The following is a 20,984-nucleotide window of genomic DNA, read 5'->3' as shown; positions in this document are numbered from 1 at the left end:
TGTACTTCGTCCTCACATGAAGCCACGAGGCAATGGATGGTTCCCTCCACCCCTTTAACACTCATGTTTAACGTCAAAGACCACCGAACTGACAGAACCTCTCATTGAACTGCCAACCCCACCCCCCTTTCTTTCTGGCCAGCAGTCCAGAGGAGGGTATACCCCCACCCCAAAGGAACTGCTTCGGGGGCCTCAACTAATACAGAAACCGCCTCCCGAGGCCGCTATGTTTTTGATCCCCACGAAGAGACGGCCGTACCGACCTGCGCGGTCTAAACTGCGCGTCATCCCGTAGTCAAACAGATCCCCTTTTAACCTGTGCACCTACCAATAGCCTACATATAACAGAGCAACGTCGAACCATGTTCGGGTTCTTCCCCCAAAGACAATCGCATAATGGCGAACGCCTTTCGCAAAATCAATCCATACCTCCTCTTCCCTTCATCCTTTTTTCCCCCGTAATCTTCCTGTTTGTCCCTACCCACTTAAAATTTAAATAATTTTTTCTTTTTTTTTTAAAGGGGGCCATAACGAGAAGATCTCCACACACTCGCCTTTTCAAATCGTATCCCGGACCTCCTATTTAATTGTGTTCCCAGGGGACCCTCAAAGCAACCGCACATCTCACACATTGTTTTTTTTTCGCGTTCGCAATCCTAACCTCCTCCATCTTACCATTACCTGCTAACCTCTCCGCTGCGCCACTGTCCCCGAACTGGCAGGCATACCGCCCGCCACTTATGGGCCAGCCTCCACTACCTCTGTTCCCGGCAGAGTAACCGCCGCCGACATTGCACCCCCTTTCCAACCCCCCAACAATGCAGATTAAAACGAAAAACATTTAGACATTATTTGACTTACTGTGCTGACTGGAACCCCAACAGCCGCCTCGCTTGCCTCCATCTCTGGCTCCCATCCCTGTGGCTCCTCCTCCTCACACACACCGATAGCTCGCCTTCCAGCCTGTCGATCTAGACCAGGACAGGTGGTGTCATCAGCCCCCCAGGCAAAGAGGTCCTGGGGCCATGGAGTCTCTCCATTGTAGGGCCCGTCTCACCCCGAAGCTCCGCCCCCTGCCGCAATTCCACACATGTCCTCACATACTGTGACCTGGATGGTCAACCCCGAACATCCACCGCCATCTTGCGCCATCTTGCACCGTCCATATAGGCCACGCCCACCCACGGTACTCTGCCTTTTTTTTTTATATAAGCGGCCCGATGGCACTCTGCCTATTTTTTTTTTTTTTTTTATATAAGCAGCCTGACGGCCGTACTAGTAATTCTCCCTCGCTGAGCCCTCCTCCCCGCGCAGCTATGCAGGCAGAGGAGGTAGGGGGTGGTGCGATCTTGTAATGGTCCCGTTATTCGTGGGCGGGGAAGCGGCCCCGCCTACCGAGCTAGGCCAGCAGCGTGGAGTCTGCCTGGGCCCCGCTCAGGCAGGCTGTTGGCTTCTCTTTTGCTGGGGGACCGGATTGTTCCCACCAGAGGGCTCCTCTACTCCGGCGATTCGCGGGCGGGGAAGCACCGCCATAACGGCCCGTGGCCCCGCCCACTGAGCTGGGCCGGCGGCGTGGAGTCCACCCAGGCCCTGCTCAGGCAGACTGCCGGCTTCTCTGTTGCTGGGGGACTGGATTTTTTCCCCCCCAGAGGGCTCCTCGCCTGTTGCACGGCCCCAGATGAGGGCCCTGGTGAAAACATAGTGCCCGAGGCCGCAACCTCCGCATGCACAGCAACCCTCACCTCCCAGCCTCGATCCCCTCACCTGGTCATTCATAAAGACTGTGACCTGTCTGTGCATCCACCCCGGTCCCCTGTTCACCACTGCTGCCTGCAACTCATCTGAGTGACATCTCAGCCATGTTGGAGGAGCAGAGGAAAAAATCTGCCTCCTCCTTTCTTTCTCCAACTTTCTGTTCCCCAGCCCAGTCCCGCCTCCTCCTTAAATATTACCACTCCCCCCTGGACTTTAATCACTGTCCCCTCCCCTCTTAGCTCTTCATATTAACCCCTACATTGTCTCCCCTAAACACACTGTCATGCCCGGCCCTGCACTATTTTTCTTTCTGTCTTTTCCGTTCCGGGCCTCACTGAACACTTCTTCAGGAGCTATGGCGAATTCTATAAACAAGAAAAGTTTTTGCAATTAGATACATCACATTTTTTTATGTTTATTCCATTAGCATATAGTAATATTATTACCCCAGTGAACTCAGTATGGCCACACAGTAACCCCAACCAATCAAGGGTCCCCCTGGGAGAGAGCCTAGGTTGAGCAGAGCACATGGAGATTGTGGGAACAAAAGTAACGTATAACCGATTAAAGATTTTTGGGCAATATACAGGGGGCTTGTCAATAGGGTTGTAATTATAAGTAATTTCTTACTCACATTTATCACAGGTAGAGAAAGTAAAGATGAACAGAGAGCAGTGTCCTCAATGGTGGTAGAAATTCAGAGGAACTCAGGAGGATAGCACTTCAGGGAACTCCTAGACTTAGTCTGTATATATATAGATATTCATATTGATATTAACATTCAGTATTGATTAATTGAAAAATCCATCATAAAAGAATCTTTGCTTTTGATTTCCTCACCTATAAAGTACTTATATGCCAATTACCAAAAGGTAGTTAGTAATTTTTGACACAGTGAGTAAACGATGACCAGGACATCTGGTGATATACTGAATCAGTCAGTTTGGGGAATCCTCCCATTGCATGAATGCCTAGTAGACCAGAGGTAAGAGTCCCTAAAGGATGTCTAATAATGACAGAAAAAAATATAGTGAAAAAAGAGCACATTCAGTCCGAGGAGTTACGTTGGCTGTTAGGCATGAGGTTAAGTTCGCTATATTGGCTGAGGCGTTTACCTTTGAAGTTATGTTCCTGGTGTTCTCTGCTCCCGTGACAGCACCGCATATAGAGAAAGGGCAACTGTGAGAGACGCCAGCCCGAGGCGTCTATTTGTACATGCGTTCCGGCAGTGACGTCAGCCCGGCACTGCCAGATGTGACGATCACCCGCCCGGCCGAACTTAACTGCGCATGCGCCCAGACTCCCGAGCCTATGCATTGCAGCCAATAGGAGCGGGGGGGGCAGTCCGGGTCCGGGCGCAGCAACAGGAGGAGACAGTCAGACGGCTAAGTTGGCTAAGTCAGACAGCGCTTTGCAGCCGCACAATGCACCACGCCCTATCGTCGACAACTATCCAGGCAAGAAAATAATAAAATAAAATACAAATAAAAAGAGGGAAAAGGCAGAAAGAAAAAAAGAAAGAAGTAGAGACACAAGGCTTCAAGAAAAACATAATAAGCTAAGAAAAAAAATAAGAAAAAAAAGGGGGGGGGGTGAAGAGTGAAGAAGGGGAATAAGAAAAGAAGGGAAAAAGAAGAGAGGGAAAAAGAAAAGAGGGAGGGGGGATGATTTTACTTTAGTACCACTCTGTGGAGATACAAATTTTTAATCACATTTATCTGATTAGGGATAGATGGATCCAAGGCCTCATTCACACGTGCACCGTCAGTTTAGACACGGTAAAAACGTATAAGTTCTTATCCGTTGCGTCATCTGTGTTCCGTTCCGGTAATCTCCGTTTTCATCCATCAGCCGTTCCATTAACATCCGTTTACATCCGTTAATGTACCCGTTTACATACGTTTTTGCATCCATTTTGATCAGTTTACAGCAGTTTCTGTGGCTTTGATGACATTACCACATTGATCACGCTGTTTGGGAGTCATGTTGGACCAATTTGGTGTCACAAGCTTAGAGACTTCATCCCATAGTTGCTGTGTTCTTACTCTGTCACTGTGGCCTTGACAGGTTGAGTCCCACAAGCCTGGCCTTTCATGCACCAGGTTTATTAGTTCCTCCTGGGTGACATCCAGTGCTAATTTTGGCAACAAATTTCGATTCAGTTTTAGTCTAATGCCACGTACAGACGATCGGAATTTCCAACAACCAAACCATGGATTTTTTTCCGACGAATGTTGGCTGAAACTTATCTTGCTTACACACGGTTGCACAAATGTTGTCGGAAATTCCGAACGTCAAGAACGCGGTGACGTACAACACCTACGACGAGCCGAAAAAAATTAAGTTCAATAGCCAGTGCGGCTCTTCTGCTTGATTCCAAGCATGCGTGGAATTTTGTGCATCAGAGTTGTGTACACACGATCGGAAATTCCGAAAACAAGCTCACATCGAATATTTGTTGTCGGAAATTCCGATCGTCTGTATGCGGCATTAGTCTTAGGACTAAAATGGCATTTTAGTTTTAGTCCCATTTTAGTCTTCTGCAATTGTTTTAGTTTTAGTCCTATTTAGTCAACTAAATCTCCAGTACATTTTAGTTGACTAAAATGCCCTATGTTTTAGTCGACTAAAATCTTCAGTACATTTTAGTTGTCTTAATTCGAATGGGTGTAATTAAATTGTAATGCATTAGTTAACATTTCTCTACAATTTCCAAACTCATTATATACTGCTGGAGTGAAAAATCTAATATGCTATTATTTATGGTATTGAGGTATGAACATGCACTACAAACCAATGTTAATTTTGAAGTCAAATTTAGTTTTAGTCTTAGTCTTTTGACTAAAATGGCATTTTAGTTTGAGTCCCATTTTAGTCTTTTGACTTAAATGCCATTTTAGTTTTAGTCATATTTTAGTCATCTCAATTGTTTTAGTTTTAGTCTTATTTTAGTCGACTAAAATAGTATTCATTTAGTTGACTAAAATGTTTTAGCCGTTTTAGTCAACGAAATTAACACTGGAGACATTTGGCCATGTTTCTTCTTGGGGATGTACTGGGGATGTACTTCCTATTGTCCAACTACTGCCTGGGTCATAGGTTGAGTTCACAGATAAACTAAAAAAAAAATTATTTCTACAAAATGGATCTTAACTGATCGGACGTTGACGAACATCGTCCATTAACGTCAGTTAATATCTGTTTTCACAGATCTCGACATAGCCTTGTACGTTAAAAAAAAAACAGATGAGGGGCGTGGCCTGACCTGGCATGAAGATGGCTGCTTAATTCAATAGCTCCTGCCATCCGACGACCTTTCATCTGCTTATCGGTGACACAGATACCCCCAGCTCGGATAAAACATGGGGACAGCATCCCGGAATACCTCGACCTCCCGATCCCGCTCTCCTAGGGAACAATCGGGCACCACAGGACACTCCAATATCCCTGAAATGTTCCGGTTGGGCAGAGGCAATATGGCGCCTACCACCTCAGAGGCCATGATCTCCTCACAACCGGGCCCCACACCACAGCCCTTACCGTCCAGCCAGGCGAACGGGAACTCGACGGAGGACCGTCCAGTACCTCAGCTGAACATTCAGGATTTAAGAATGATAGCCGCAGACATCAAAGACACTCTCTCCGCCGCTATCTCTGAGTTACGCATTGACATCCGCGCCCTCTCTGACAGAGTACAGGCAGCGGAACAAATGGCGGACCGTCAAGAATTACAGCTCCGCAAAACAACGAGGCATGTCGACACTCACACGCTTCAAATGAGGGAAATGCAGAGACACCTCGAGGATCTTGACAACCGTGGCAGACGCCATAACTTGAGGGTCAGAGGTGTGCCCGAATCCATTGAAGGCGACCAGATTGCTCAATCTACTATAAGCCTATTCAACGGCCTCTTACGCAGACCTCTACAGACACCAATTGAATTGGAGAGGATCCATAGGGCCCTGCGACCAAAAGGGAAAGACACTGACCCCCCTAGAGACATCATATGCTGCCTCACAGACTTTCGAGTCAAAGAAGAGATACTTAAGCAGGCCAGAGGTGTACCGCAGATCGTACATGAGGGGAAGGTTGTTCAAATATACCAGGACCTGTCGGGCATCACCCTCCAACACCGCCGGGACCTGAAACCCCTGCTAGATGTTCTACGCGCCAACAACATCACCTACAAATGGAAATTTCCATTTTGCTTAGCCGCCACCTCACATGGCCGCACAGCTTACCTTAAAGTTCCTGAAGACCTCCCGGCATTCTGCGACACTCTGCACATACCGAAAGTAGAGGTACCCAACTGGTATGCAGAGTTTCGGCGCGCCGCAATCCGCAGAGAACATCCAACTGAGGAACCCATGGAAGCCTCTAATGCGGGCCTAAGGAGAAGAAGATCTCCCTCTAACACACCGCCTCACGGTGCGCACCGTTCAAACCGTCACGATCACAGCCCCCACTCTCCCACCTCCAGGAGAGCCAGGAGGGGACGCTGATGCCCTCCATAGTAGGCTGTGACCACCTGGGCCCTATTGCCGATCTGTCCCCCTGGATGGCCTTTACAATAGATGACCTGGACACAGCTTTTTGTTTTTTCCTTCACCATTCTTTTATTCAGTTGTTTTCTGAATTCTAAGGTTTTTACGTTTTACTTTCTTCTCGCACTGCCATACTGGGCTCTCTGCCCCCCCGGAGCAATGTGACAGGACTATTCACCCTGTTGCCCAACCACCATGCTTGTGGGTTGCTACCACGTAATGTCCTCATCCTCTCCATGCAGGTCATAAGCAGACTTGTCTTACTACAACTACCAGACTGCACCGCGACAGCGAGAACCTTCTAGTACCTGGGCGTGTCCTTCCGGGTAGCGCACTAGTTTCCGGCACCTCACGCACCTGTCATCATCGCCGCGCCGGATGCTGAGGTTTGATGACGCTATCACGACCGGACACGGATCGCTATCTACCAGACACCATCGATCCTCACGCCCGGCTCATTGCAAGACCCCTACAGATCTGCAACCACCCCTCAGCTCCGGAATTCCGACGGCAGGGATTGATGCAACTCGATCAGACACTCCTCGGCTTGACAACACCCTGCTGCTCGCCAGTGGAACTCTTATATCGCACACTGCACGCCCTTTTGCGCAAGAACGGAGCTCAGATGCGATACCGCGCAATCTTACGAGAACACACCAGACTCGCTGATACAATCGAACCCTCCGGGCTGGAAACACCCGCCGTCCAAGCCACCTACCCTGGCGGGAGGTTTGACTCTCCCACACAACTCAGATACTCTGCTCTGACGCCTGCACCCACGTTCCGTTGCTCTGCTGATGGCTCTGCAGGACACCGAAACTCTTCTACAGGCTCTCCCTGAACGTTACTTAATGTGCATTTTACTTACACATTAACTTTCCTTTTTCTTTTTGACAATTGAGTTTTTGTTATGTTTTGCTCATAGGTAAGTTAATACCTCAGGTTATCTATTACATACTATTTGTAATGTTACTACACAGCACACAGCAATACAGGGTACTTGGCATTGACTACAGTACTTTCGGGTCTGTTTGACCCCTACCCCTCTTAGCACCACAAATGGCCCTCTCAGGTGGCCTTACACCCAAGTTCTCCTAATACGCCCCTGCAGGAACATTGAGATAGGCCCTGCTATCTACAGTCACCCATATAAGAGACCGAACTGGAAGACAAGACTTCAGTGTCTTACCGATGGTAGCACTATTACCAAAGCGGTTGTCACGATTCCCAAACAAGCGTTCTAGATATCAATATATATACACATACGCACTTCCCGCTCATAGACCCCTGCCTTGATCCTACTATACCTCCTAACTGGACCTTACACGCTCCCCCGAGATCTTATCATATGTCAAATCACCACCTTACTCAAACTCCACTGGTCATAGGATGGCAGGCTACACCTGTCTCCATACCTTATCAACCCATTACAACACACTTGTGCCAGATCTTCGCCAACCCCCACACAGTTGCGGTGAGGTTCGCCAATCCGGACTCCACGGATTGGAGACCATCAGTGCTCTGTACCTGTCCGAATACATTATCCCTACGAGACAGCAGACTTTACCGATCCCTCTGCTGCCTCATCGGATTCGCCCCTGCGCCACGTTTGAAACGATTTAAGCTACTGTTGAAACTCTGAATAGTACACCCCCTCACCAATTAATCCCTAAGTGTATACCCACCCCTACCCTGACGGAGGTCATGGATCACAATGTCTGCACCGCGGCACAAGCTCCTCTTCTCTCCACACTCACATTGCGCTCTATGAACATAAGGGGCCTTAACACTCCCGAAAAACGGTCTCTCCTACTCACCTCTTTGCAAAAATCCAACACCCACATCGCGCTCATCCAAGAAACACACTTTAGATCCGACGCAGTCCCCAAACTACAGAACAAACACTTCCCAACTGTATATCACGCAACCAATAATGAAGCCAAATCGAAAGGAGTATGCATCCTCATATCAAAAAACTGTCCATTTGTTGTCACTGATATACACCGAGATTCTTTGGGGAGATTCTTGTTCCTCAAGGGCTCCCTGCACAACAAGACCTTCACCATTGCTAACCTATACGCTCCAAACTCCCGACAAGTACCGTTCTTCCACCGTACACTACAACTCCTCGCAACTTTTAGCACAGGCAGCCTTATAGTAGGGGGCGATTTCAACGTCCCTCTCGATCCCTCCCTCGACACATCCAACGGCACCTCATCTTCTACCTACAGGGCTTTACGTGCGATCAAAACACAATTCAGAGAGCTATTACTACACGATACCTGGCGCACACTTCATCCCACAGTTAAGGACTTTACCTTCTTCTCCCCACCACACTCCAAATATTCCAGAATAGATTATTTCTTCATCTCCCAATCCGATCTTCCTGTACTCCACAAGTCCTCAATTGAACCGATGATACTTGCAGATCATAACCCGATCTCTATAACCCTACACGTTCCTAATAAAACTGCCCGCTCTCACATCTGGCGCCTAGACAACTCCCTACTCACAGACACTGAAATTTCCCACAAGATTTCCGAACAATTAACTAACTATTTCTCAGAGAACAGTCGGGACGACACTGCTCCAGAAATAGTCTGGGCCGCACACAAATGTGTCATAAGAGGCACATTCTTGTCACAAGCCGCGCACAGAAACAGACTAAGGAAAGCAAAACTGGAGGACCTAACCACACGTATTTCCGCTTTAGAACGTAAACACAAGGCATCTCTAGCTCTAGAAGCACTGTCTGAACTGACACAACTACGAACCGAACTCCTAGACGAATTACACAACAACATCAAGAGGAAATACATGCTTACACAAAAATGCTTTTACGAATACAGCAACAAATCAGGGAAGATGCTGGCTAGAGCACTGCAAGCGAAAAAAGCGGCCCACACCATACACTTCATCGTAGACCCCTCGGGTAAAACTATGGTAAAATCTGATGACATAGCGGAGCAATTCGTGCGCTACTACACCAACCTGTACAACATCCGCACCCCCCAATCATCCTTCACTCTGACAGACCGGAAGGAGGCAATCCATAACTTCTTATCACAATGCGCTCCCTCACCCATCCGGACCGAAGACTCCGCATCTCTTGACGTCCCCTTAACGGCGGAAGAGATAACTCTTGCACTAAAACAGATGAAACCGGGCAAAAGCCCCGGTCTGGATGGGCTGACGGTCGGATATTATAAATCATTCCCTGATATACTATTGCCTCAACTGGTCACGGCCTTTAACAACCTCTCCCCTACCACTACGGCCCCCACAGATCTCTTAGAGGCTCACATCACCCTTATCCCCAAACCAGGGAAAGATGACAAATTGGTCTCTAATTACCGCCCCATTTCTCTACTTAACGTAGACGTTAAGTTATACGCCAAAGCCATAGCAAATCGCCTTCTACCCCTGATCCCAAATTTAATCACCACAGACCAAGTAGGTTTTGTCCCTGGCAGAGAAGCTAAAGACAATACTACTAAAGCTTTAAACATACACCATTGGCTGACTTCCACTAGTACTAAGGGCTTCTTTCTATCCTTGGACGCAGAGAAGGCGTTCGACAGGGTGGCATGGGACTTTATGGTAGCCACCCTACATTTCGCAGGCATCCCGCCGAGACTCATCAATATGATTATGGTCCTCTACGCATCTCCCACAGCCAAAGTCCGAGTGAACGGTGGACTGTCGGGCGCCTTCTCCGTGTCCAACGGTACTAGACAGGGATGCCCATTATCCCCCTTGATCTTCATACTAACAATGGAACCCATGCTGCGCAAAATTAGAGAAAACCCTGACATCAAAGGCGTCCAAATCAATCATACACACTACAAAGTAGCCGCCTACGCGGATGATATTCTCCTCTTCCTTACAGAACCGATCACTACCATCCCAAATCTACTCAAAGATTTCACCCTCTTTAAATTCTTGTCGAACCTGCAAATAAACTTCTCCAAATCCAAGGCTCTCAACATCTCATTAACACAAGAGACGGTCACACAATGCAAACATAATTTTCCTTTTGGATGGGAAACGCAAGCCATAAAATACCTTGGCATTAACATACCCACAGCTTTATCAGATTTGTTTAGGCTTAACTTCTTACCGATCCTACAAACCATCAAGGGTGATCTTCAGAGGTGGCAGACTGGACCATTCTCATGGTTTGGAAGGATTGCCATCTTGAAAATGAATGTTCTACCTAGATTGCTCTACCTTCTACAAACCATACCAATATTACTCCCGCACTCCTTCTTTGCCTCGTACAAAAAAATTTGTAGAAAATTCATCTAGCTATCCAAACAGCCTAGATTGAATTGGCACAAACTGACAGCCTCCAAATTACAAGGAGGATTACAAGTTCCTGACCTACAAACCTACTATCAGGTCTGCCATCTAGTTAGAATTGTGGATTGGCACGTACACGGCAAAGAAAAAGACTGGGTGCAGTTGGAAAATGCTTTTACCAAAACCCCTTTGAAACTCCTCCCTTGGATCAACCCAAAATTTATCCCGCGAACCGCCGCTGCAAATCCCCTAATCAACTCCACCCTAATCAACTTCACGAAATCATGCAAAATTCTCAAGCTCCAACCCGCGTCGGACCGATGACACCTATCGAAGATAACCCGGAATTTACACCGGGCGTACACATAATCCACCCAACCAAGGACCCACATAGACCCCGGCTTCTAGCGCAACAACTATGCCACCAAGGAACTCTATTACCATACTCAGAGCTGACCACTAAGTTTCCAGAATATCACATCCCCTTCTACAACTATCTACAAATCCGTCACTTCTTGCAAAGCCTCCAACACAAAGACAACATTCATAGGGAACTTACACCCTTCGAACAGCTCTGCTCCAGAAACGAACCCCAAAGACACCTCATCTCGACCATCCACACACTTTTATCCACCTATCCAAACACCACAAATATTGCACTACTAAGTCAATGGGAAACTGACCTGAACACAACCTTAACCACAGATGATTGGAGAAATGTGCTCTACCATATTCACAAAGGTTCCGGCAACGTAGCGACACAAGAATGCAGGTTCAAAATATACTCAAAATGGTACAGGACTCCCAATAAAATTAACAAATTTCTACCTACAATATCCCCCAATTGCTGGAGATGTAACGCAGCCCGAGGTTCCCTTCTTCACATATGGTGGGAATGCCCACTCATTCAATCCTATTGGGCCGCGATTCACAGCCTAATCACCCAGATCACAACATACACCCCTGACTACACCCCAGCGCAATACTTACTCCATCATACTTCGCTCCCCCAACATGTATACAAGAAGTCACTAACTCTCCATCTTATTAATGCGGCAAACCTATGCATCCCTGTACATTGGAGAAGCACATCACCCCCCTCGATCCCAGAGTGGATCCGGAGAGTGGACAGGATAGCTGACATAGAGAATCTCATACACCAAGCATCCGACTCACCATCCAAATACACTGATACATGGGCATGTTGGACCCATTTCAGGAAATCACACTCCACAGGCACGCAAACCAACCCACCTACTATTACTTCAGGAGAAGACACCGGCCGGATAGCCTGCTAAAACACCAACCAATAATTATATCGTCCTGATCCTCCGTCTTACCACCCCCTTATTCCCCCCTTCTCTGTCCCACGTCAGCTTAGGCATATTGCTTGGCTTACTCCCTTTTATACGCCACCCATATTGACATTTTGGTGATTCGCACTATACACGATACACATTACCGACATGCCCCAATATTAAGCAAATTTCTGTACCTACACTGGGCACAGTTAGTACCCTATAGGGGTGCCCAGGATTGTGGGTAACAATATTACAGTCGGTCCAGATCTACTACAATACCAATACTTGATACCACGCTAGCAACTGAAAATTACCTTACATCCCCTTGAGATTACTATAGAATATAGCTCACACCTGGTATACTCAATTCATGGAACCAGAGAATCACATGTACAACCATGGAAATGTTCTTGCTTTCTCTTATTTGTACCTTTGTAACATGCAATGTACTTGCTAACTCACTATTACTGTAGACCTCTGTATTTCTGTAGGGAAAACTTTCATTCACTTGGTATCGTATAGTTTACCCTTGTTATGAAACTTTATGTAGATCGTGGAATACTTCTTCTGTGTAAATCCACCACTGTACTGCCTTTTATACTTTATGAAAATCCAATAAAGTGTTTTTAAAAAAAAAAAAAAACAGATAAAATTGGAAGTGGAGGTTAACAGATGGTAACGGGTGGTTATCCGTTTGCCCATAGGAATGCATTGTTGTCCGTTGACAGATGGAAAAAAAATGGATAGACGGTCCGTTTGTGTGAAAGGGGCCTTACAGTTGTAATTTGTAGTTTTTTTGACAATGAGCATTTGCCATGAGTGAAAAGGGGGTATATGTGAGGCTTTGCAGAAAAAGATATTTTATTGGACTTCCCACATTTCAAAATAATGCTGTTTGCTAAGATAAACTAAAGTGGAGCAGACATGTAATGTGGTGGTACTCAAGTTTATAGGCTGTTGGCAGTCCTCATTATGACTCTCTACAGACTGCAGTACCTTCCCAATTCTCGCCATCATTGTGTTATTATTGGCTGGAACTGTGTTAAAAGGATGTCAACTCATTGATTGACAGTGGTGATGAGCTATGTAAACAGTGTGAAAAGCACCATAAAATGAACACTATCTATGGGCAGACCAATTGTTAAAATGTATAACTTTAGCAGCCACCTTTTGGGGAAGCTTTATGTATTTGCACCTTGCTTTGGGTAGCTATATGTTTCTTTGATCTTGACTATCCAAACAATATAATTTTTCTAAAAGAGATGAAGCAAACACCCAACAAGACAAGTGGGTAAGACAAAGGATAGTCTAGGTCAAGGACCAATACAGTGCCATGCAGTGGCAGAACCAAATAGGTCAAACTAGAAGGTCATAACTAGGAATCAAATAAGCTCAAACATAGGGCTGGAGACAGGGTCAGGATCAAAGCAAAGGTTAAAGTCAGGTGGAGTTTACTCAAAGTCAGTACGAACCTGGTCAGCAACAGAAAGGTCAGTACAGATGGAACATATTGGATCAGCAGCAGAGAGGGGAGGACAAATTAGGTCAGCAACAGAGATGCCAATATAAGTACTGGGGAAACACACTCTGGAGCCAAACTGTGCTCTAGGATGGGCAGCCAGACTAAGAAATCTAGTCCCCCATTATAGACATAACTAATCGATTATTGGATAGCAAGGGACTAGTAAGCAGGGAGTAAACCAGCAGCATGAAGCTGTGTAACAGATTGTCACTGTAACAAGTTTCCCCATTGGAATACCCCCCCCCCGTTCTGGTTCCTACTTAAAAAGTTGGATACTCACCGATTTTCAGTCCGAAAGACAATGGTCGCAAGGACAAATAGAGAGGTTGTATCTCCCGAGCAGCATACAGACAATAAAAAAACCTTTTAAAAAACATTTTTTAACAAGCCAGCAAAACTAATCTGTTTCAACTACTAAGGTTAAAAACTGAGACTTTTGTTGAATACATCTGGGAGACACAATGCTTTGTTACAGGATCTCTGATAAGTGTGCCCCTAATGCTAGACTAAGTTAGGGGTGGTCAATTTGAAAATTATAAAGGGCCTCCAGAGGGCCGCACAATAGCAAAGAATTTTCACACTTCAATGCCCAAAAATGTTGATCCTTCTGCATTTTCTGGAGTACAATAACCCCAAGCAGTGTTAGTGAGTGCAATAATAACCCCAAACATTGGTGTCAATCAGTGCAATAATGACCTCCAGCATTGGTGTCAATGGATGCAATAATAATCTCAACATTGGTTACAACAAATGCAAAAATAACCCCCCAGCATTGGTGTCAATAGATACAATAATAACCCCTGTCAGTGGAAGTAATAATATCACCCAACACTGGTGTCAGGGACCACAAAAATAGTCACCTGCATAGCAGCAAATGTTAACCCCCCATCCCCACCCCCCTCTCACATTGGTGGTCATGGCAGTGAAAGCTAAGCCCCCAATTTATTGGTGAAAGTGTTAACCCCCCCCCCCCATCCCCTGCTGTATTGGTGGTCATTAAGTGAAAGTGTTAAACCCCCCCATTGTTGATCACAAAATAGGTGCGCTTTCTCTTCAAATAGTGAAACATTTTCAAAATGAATCAATTAAAACACTCCACAGCATCATTGAAGTATTAGTGAAACAATAAAAAGCACATATCCCTTTACATAATAATGAAAAAAGTTGTTAGGTGACCAAATAAAATGTGATGTGGCACAAGTCAACTTCAAACAAGTGCCAACTTCAGTGTACCAGACCACCAAGGTGCCCAAACTCTTTATCAGATAGGAAAGATCTCTAATTATTTTTTGGCAAAATGCAATAAGTTTGTTTATCTGTTTAATATAATCTATTACAATAAAAAAGGGTTACAGCACATTATACAATTGTACTTGAATAAGGGGAGCATAGGTCTCATTGATGGGACCTACTTCAAGTAAATAGTGGCAGGGGACTCTCAAATCATCGTAATACAATACTCAGGAAATTAAATTTATACCCTGCACAATGCCAAAAATATTTCTTTAAAAAAAAAACACATCCCATGCTTACCTAATTTTGCAATGTGAACTGTCTCTCCCACACAGTCAGTGTCAGCATCAGGCGCCAACTATCAGAGTACCTCCTGGCCCAAAAGTTACGGAGTGGTCACACTCTGGTGACAATCAAAGTTCTTTCATGTGCCGCACATTCCTGACATAGTGGCACCGATGACTTTACAAGGATATCAGACCTTTAAACGGGAGTACATTCTGAGTTACCACTTTAACAATTTTGGAACATTTAAAAAAAAGCGATTTTTGATGTGAATTTCATGTTCTTGCATACTTCTTGTTCTATATTTTTCTGCCTGTATTTAATATACTACTGTGTGGATTTAACCTCTACAGGTGATCTGTATGTTAGGGAATGTGTGGGTGTTCTTTCTGATCTGTTAGCTTGTTAATATTACAAATAACAGGTCAAATCCAGTGAAAAATACAAAATTATACTCTCACTGCCACAATCATGGTTTTCCCTAAAGACAGGAAAGCCTCCACATATGTTCAGTTTTTGGCCTATCTCCATCCTTAATGCTGATCTTAAACTTCTTACGAGAATCCTGATCAACAGACTTTGATTGGTCAGGTTATACATAATGATAAGGCGAATTTTGTTCTAAACAGAGAAGCCAATGACTACACCACCTGAGCTCCTAACGCCATACATTGTGTGCATCACAAGAATGTTCCCACCCTCCTTCTAACAACAGATGTTATTGATTGGGGCTTTATGGAAATGGTACTCCGACACATTGGTCTAGGCATCCATATCATATCAAAATTTGGTGAAATCAAAAATAAACTGCGCTTGTGATAAAAATCAAATGTACAGCTGCAACAATCTAGTCAGATATTATCACAAAACAAGACAAGTAAAATTATATGTTGCGCTAAATAAATAACTGTATAAATGAAACAAGTGAGTCCAAGAGTCACAAACGTGACAAAAAGTGAAAGTTTGACTGTTGTGTCACCAACTTCCTCCACCTTGTGAGACCACCACCAATAAACAGGATGTGCCCTTACCAAAGAGCGTTGACCACTTATTACGGGGGGTCAACCTAGGCTTGTATATCAAAGATATTCCACGTCTGTAAAGAGGTCCGCTCAGCAGAAGCTCCAAGTCACCAGCGGGGGAGACATCAGGTTTCTTTCACTCCAACCGTGACATCAGATCATATACCCCAAATGAGAGGCAAACACCACAATAGTGTAAAACCATTTTTTTAACCAAGAATTTAATAAAGTTAATGCACTTACATGAAAGACGATTAAAAACACCATGTACCGAACACAATAGTTTCCAAAGGTGTATCCTCCTTGGAGCTTCTGCTGAGTGGACCTCTTTACAGATGTGGAATATCTTAGATATACAAGCCAATGTTGACCCCCCGTAATAAGTGGTCAACGCTCTTTGGTAAGGGCACATCCTGTTTATTGGTGGTGGTCTCACAAGGTGGAGGAAGTTGGTGACACGACAGTCAAACTTTCACTTTTTGTCACATTTGTGGCTCTTGGACTCACTTGTTTCATTTATACTGTTATTTATTTAGCGCAACATATACTGGTAATTTTACAAATCAAAATTTGAATTGCTGCCATTTACTCTCATTGTACAGCATTGGTCAAAGTAAAACAATGGGGTTGATTTACTAAAACTTGGGAGTGCAAAAGCTGGCGCAGCTGTGCATAGAAACCAGTCAGCTTCCAGGTTTTATTGTCAATGCTTAATCGAACAAGCTGAAGTTAGAAGCTGATTGGCTACCATGCACAGCTGCACCAGAGTTTGCACTTTTCAGTGTTAGTAAATCAACCCCAATGTCTTCTCAGGGAGTTTCGTGTTATGAAACAGAACCTGCCAGGGATGCCCGCTATCTCCTCTCATATTCCAGCTTACACAGGAACTGCTGTTATGCCATATTAGGGCCAACCCTAATATTTCAGGACTCCCATCCTCGGGAACTGAACATAAACTGGCAGGCTATACCGACGACTTATAATTTTTTTATGACCAAGCCCCGACTGGCACTGCCAAATTTGCTGCTGGAATTTAAAACCTACAGGTCCCTACAGAACTAAAAAAAAAATGAGAGGAACTAATATCCTCTAGACCCAAAGTGCCTTCAATTCCACTTTTTATTTAAGTAGGTGGTCGTCTAGTACCTATTTCGGTACTCACACCGTAAAAGGCTTAATTGTGGCTAACTTTCCTCCATTACTGGCAGAAATCCGCTAAGACCTGATGAATTGGAACCAACCCTTGTTCTACTGGTTTGTTCGCAATGGTTTATAAAATGTGAACATTTTGCCAAGACTCTTTTATAACCTCCTGACACTTCCGATTAGGATCCCGTACACCTTTCTGAAAAGGATTAGGAAGGTATTCTCTAATTTCCTATGGGCATCTACGTCCCGCAGACTGAGCCAGCTGCTACTATCCTAGCCCAAACAAAGAGGGAGTATGGGTTTCCCCAATATATGGAAGCTGGTCCGATAGATGCTGGCCAGTGGAAAACCAGCAGCCAATGGCTGAGAGCGCTGACCAGAGTGTTTTGGTGGGGGACGGTCGCCCATCTGTCAGAACACAATAGCACAGCAGGGGAGATCCCTGCACTAACGTTGGATCATTAGTACATCGGCACCGACCGGAGCTACCAGTCTCTTTTTTATTCAACCCATTGGGTGTGTACCAGGCTTAAGAATCTTGTCCATTCGGAGCCAGGATAGTATTAACAAAGGGATGGGAAGCAATGGACTGCAAAAGTGAACCGCTGAACCATGGCAAGCCTTTCATTAAGCCTGGTACACACCACTAGTTTTTTTCGTTGTATGTACCAGGCTTAATGCAAGGGTTGCCATGGTTCACGCGTGCACTATCATGGTCCATTGATTCCATCCCTTTGTTAATACTACTCTGGCTCCAAATGGACAAGACTCTTAAGCCTAGTACACACCACTAGTTATTTTTCGTTCAACCCAGGGATGAACGAAAAAAACCTGACAGCTCTGGTCTAAGCCACTGTACTAAGGTTCCGATGTTAGTGCAGCGATCTCCCCTGCTGTACTATTATGTCCTGACAGGGGGATGGCCCCCCGCCAGAACACCCAGGTCAGCACTCTCAGACATTGGCTGAGCGCAATGATTGGGAGCTGGTCAGCTGCTGGTTTTCCAAACAGCTGGCTTCTGTCGGTCTGGCAGCCATACACACACGCCGAATGTTGGCTGGTTTTTATTGAACCAGCCAATGTCGCCCGACATTCGTCCCATGTGTACTAGGCTTTACCCAGGCTATTTACAATGGTCCCAGATATAGGCAATCCACAATTTCAACAGGGGTGAGTCAATCAGGCTGTTCTTTGTTGTCCTTGGATAAATTGTGCCTATATTATTTATCCTCGGTAGGAGTTCACTCTATAGCCATTATTCAGCAGATGGTGGATCCTCCACTCTTGTTCTGGAGGGCCTCAAAAATGTGGCATTTCTTGTTGAGCATATGGCGGGTAGAACACCCCTTGCCCCTGCTGATGGATTTTGACAAGTTGTGTACTTCAAGTACTCCATTCTGCTATGGTTTATCAGTATCTTATCCATTGGCTTAGTTTTCCCCTCCTTAGCTGACAAAATGAAAAGTAGAGTTAGGAACAACTTTTACAGAACAGCAAACGGAGAGGTGGTTTCATACGGCGGCACTGTACAGCCTGGAACTGGAGAGTCAGGGTTGGTGAACCCTCTTTATTACTGTGAGATTTTTTGGCCCCAGTCCATTGCTGGAGAAGCAGGAGGTGACAAAATCTAAAGGCTGGTTTTATATTGATGGTTGGTGAGTGTGCATTTTATAAACATGGTTGGTGGAGCACTATAAGAAGGATTTGATGAATAGCGCACAAATACTTTCATGATGGTGACTGGATTTCTTTCATGGATTTTTTTAATTAATCTGATGGGACTTATTATGTTTCATATAATTTTTGTTTTTGTTTATTGCGTTTTTTCTATTGTCTATAGTATATGGACTAATTTATGGAGTATTATTGAGCACATGTTAGCACCTTACTTTTGATTATTTTACATTTATGAGAGTGGTCACACCACCTAAAGGGGAGCAGCATGTTTTGATTTTGAACATATATGTTGATTTAGGTTTTTGTTGGCACCACTTTTTTCATGATTTAGGTTTTTGTTGGCACCACTTTTTTCATGATGTAGGAGATTATATGGCTTGCCCATATATATTGCCTCCATCACAAGCAAAATTCAGCAAGTCAGCTTTAAAATGACCTCACACTGGTATAGGGTCCCCTATACCTTAAATAAACTTTTCCCACTATCTTCTTTACAGTGTTGGCATTGCCTACAACAAGAAGGTACCATATTGCATATTTTTTTGAGCTGTCCGGTGCTATATGCTTTTTTGGAAGCAGGTTGGAAGTATCTCGTTCAGGTTGACTAATGCCGCGTACACACGATCGAACTTTACAGCATACTTAGTCCGGCATACCGGATTTCGTCGGACAATTCGATCATGTGTGGGCTTCAGCGGACTTTGTTTTATCAAAAGTTTGATGGACTTAGATTTGAAACATGTTTCAAATCTATCCGACGGACTCGAGTCCGGTCGAAAAGTCGCTCGTCTGTATGCTAGTCCGACGTACAAAACCCGAGGCTAGGGCAGCTATTGGCTACTGGCTATGAACTTCCTTGTTTTAGTCCGGCCGTACGTCATCACGTACGAATCCGTCGGACTTTGGTTGATCGTGTGTAGGCAAGTCCATTCATTCGGAAAGTCCGTTGTAAGGTCCGTCGAAAGGTCCGCCGGGCAAAGTGTGCCGTAAAGTCCGGTTGTGTGTACGCGGCATAATGTTAACTTGGGAAGCAACCTGGCTGTTTTCCTTCTGTATCTCACCCCACTCTCGACAAAACAATACCATTGATCCCTCAATACAATTGACCCCTATGCTACCTTTTGAACGCAGCCAAAGAGTGTATACCCTTATTCTAGAAGCGAGCTGACGTACCGCCAATCACCCTCTGACTGCGTAAGATCAATTAAATTGCACTTATGGAGGAAATTGTGGCTTCTGCTAATAAAAAGGAGGAATTGTTTTGCAAAGTTTGATTTTGTTGATTTGACTAACGAGCGCTGATGTCTACTGCATGACCATTTTCTTGCCAAAGAGTTATCTTCCCTCAGGGGCTCCTTTTCCTATTTCCTTCCCACTCCTTTTTTTTTTTCTTTTATTCCTTGGTCCCTTCTCTCTCTCTCTTCACTCCTCCGCTATGGTCTGTCTTGCTGCTGTCAGTTTGTTCACCCTTCTTTGCCCGGTCTTGGGCTGTACTTTTCTTTCACTCTGTTTGCTACATGTGTTCCCACCAAGAGTAACACAAACCAAATGGACCACTCAGCAACTTATTGTATTGGCTATTACTTGTTTTAATGATGACAATTTCTAGGAGTACTGGTGTATACCCTTTACTCAGATCTCAATCAGTGGGATTTCATGGTTAGTGTTTATGACATAATGTGGTCTGGTTGACTATATTATTTTACCCTCTCACACTATGCACTTGAATGACAACAATAATTCTTGAACTTGTGGTGGTCTTTCTGTTCTGTGTCTGCAACTGTAGCAAACATATAATTTCTGTATAACTAATTAAGTAAAGAATAAAAAAATTTTTCTAGCACTGGTGAAAATAAAAAAAAAACAGCTCTTGCTGGCAGACTCTGGTGCTGTTCCATGCACACTCACCACTCTGAGGTTAAGCACCTCTCCTTCTCTGGGTTGAATGATTATCAGCATTATCCAGCATTATCACCTGTGTCTGCAACTGTAGCAAACATATAATTTCTGTATAACAAATTAAGTAAAGAATAAAAAAAAATTCTCTAGCACTGGTGAAAATAAAAAAACAGCTCTTGCTGGCAGACTCTGGTGCTGTTCCATGCACACCCACCACTCTGAGGTCAAGCACCTCTCCTTCTCTGGGTTGAATGATTCTCAGCATTATCCAACCGACTTACTGGAAGCTGAGGGT

Source organism: Aquarana catesbeiana, linkage group LG03 (genome assembly GCF_042186555.1).
Source record: "Aquarana catesbeiana isolate 2022-GZ linkage group LG03, ASM4218655v1, whole genome shotgun sequence".
In the NCBI taxonomy this organism is placed as follows: Eukaryota; Metazoa; Chordata; class Amphibia; order Anura; family Ranidae; genus Aquarana; species Aquarana catesbeiana.
This window is presented reverse-complemented; position numbering follows the sequence as displayed.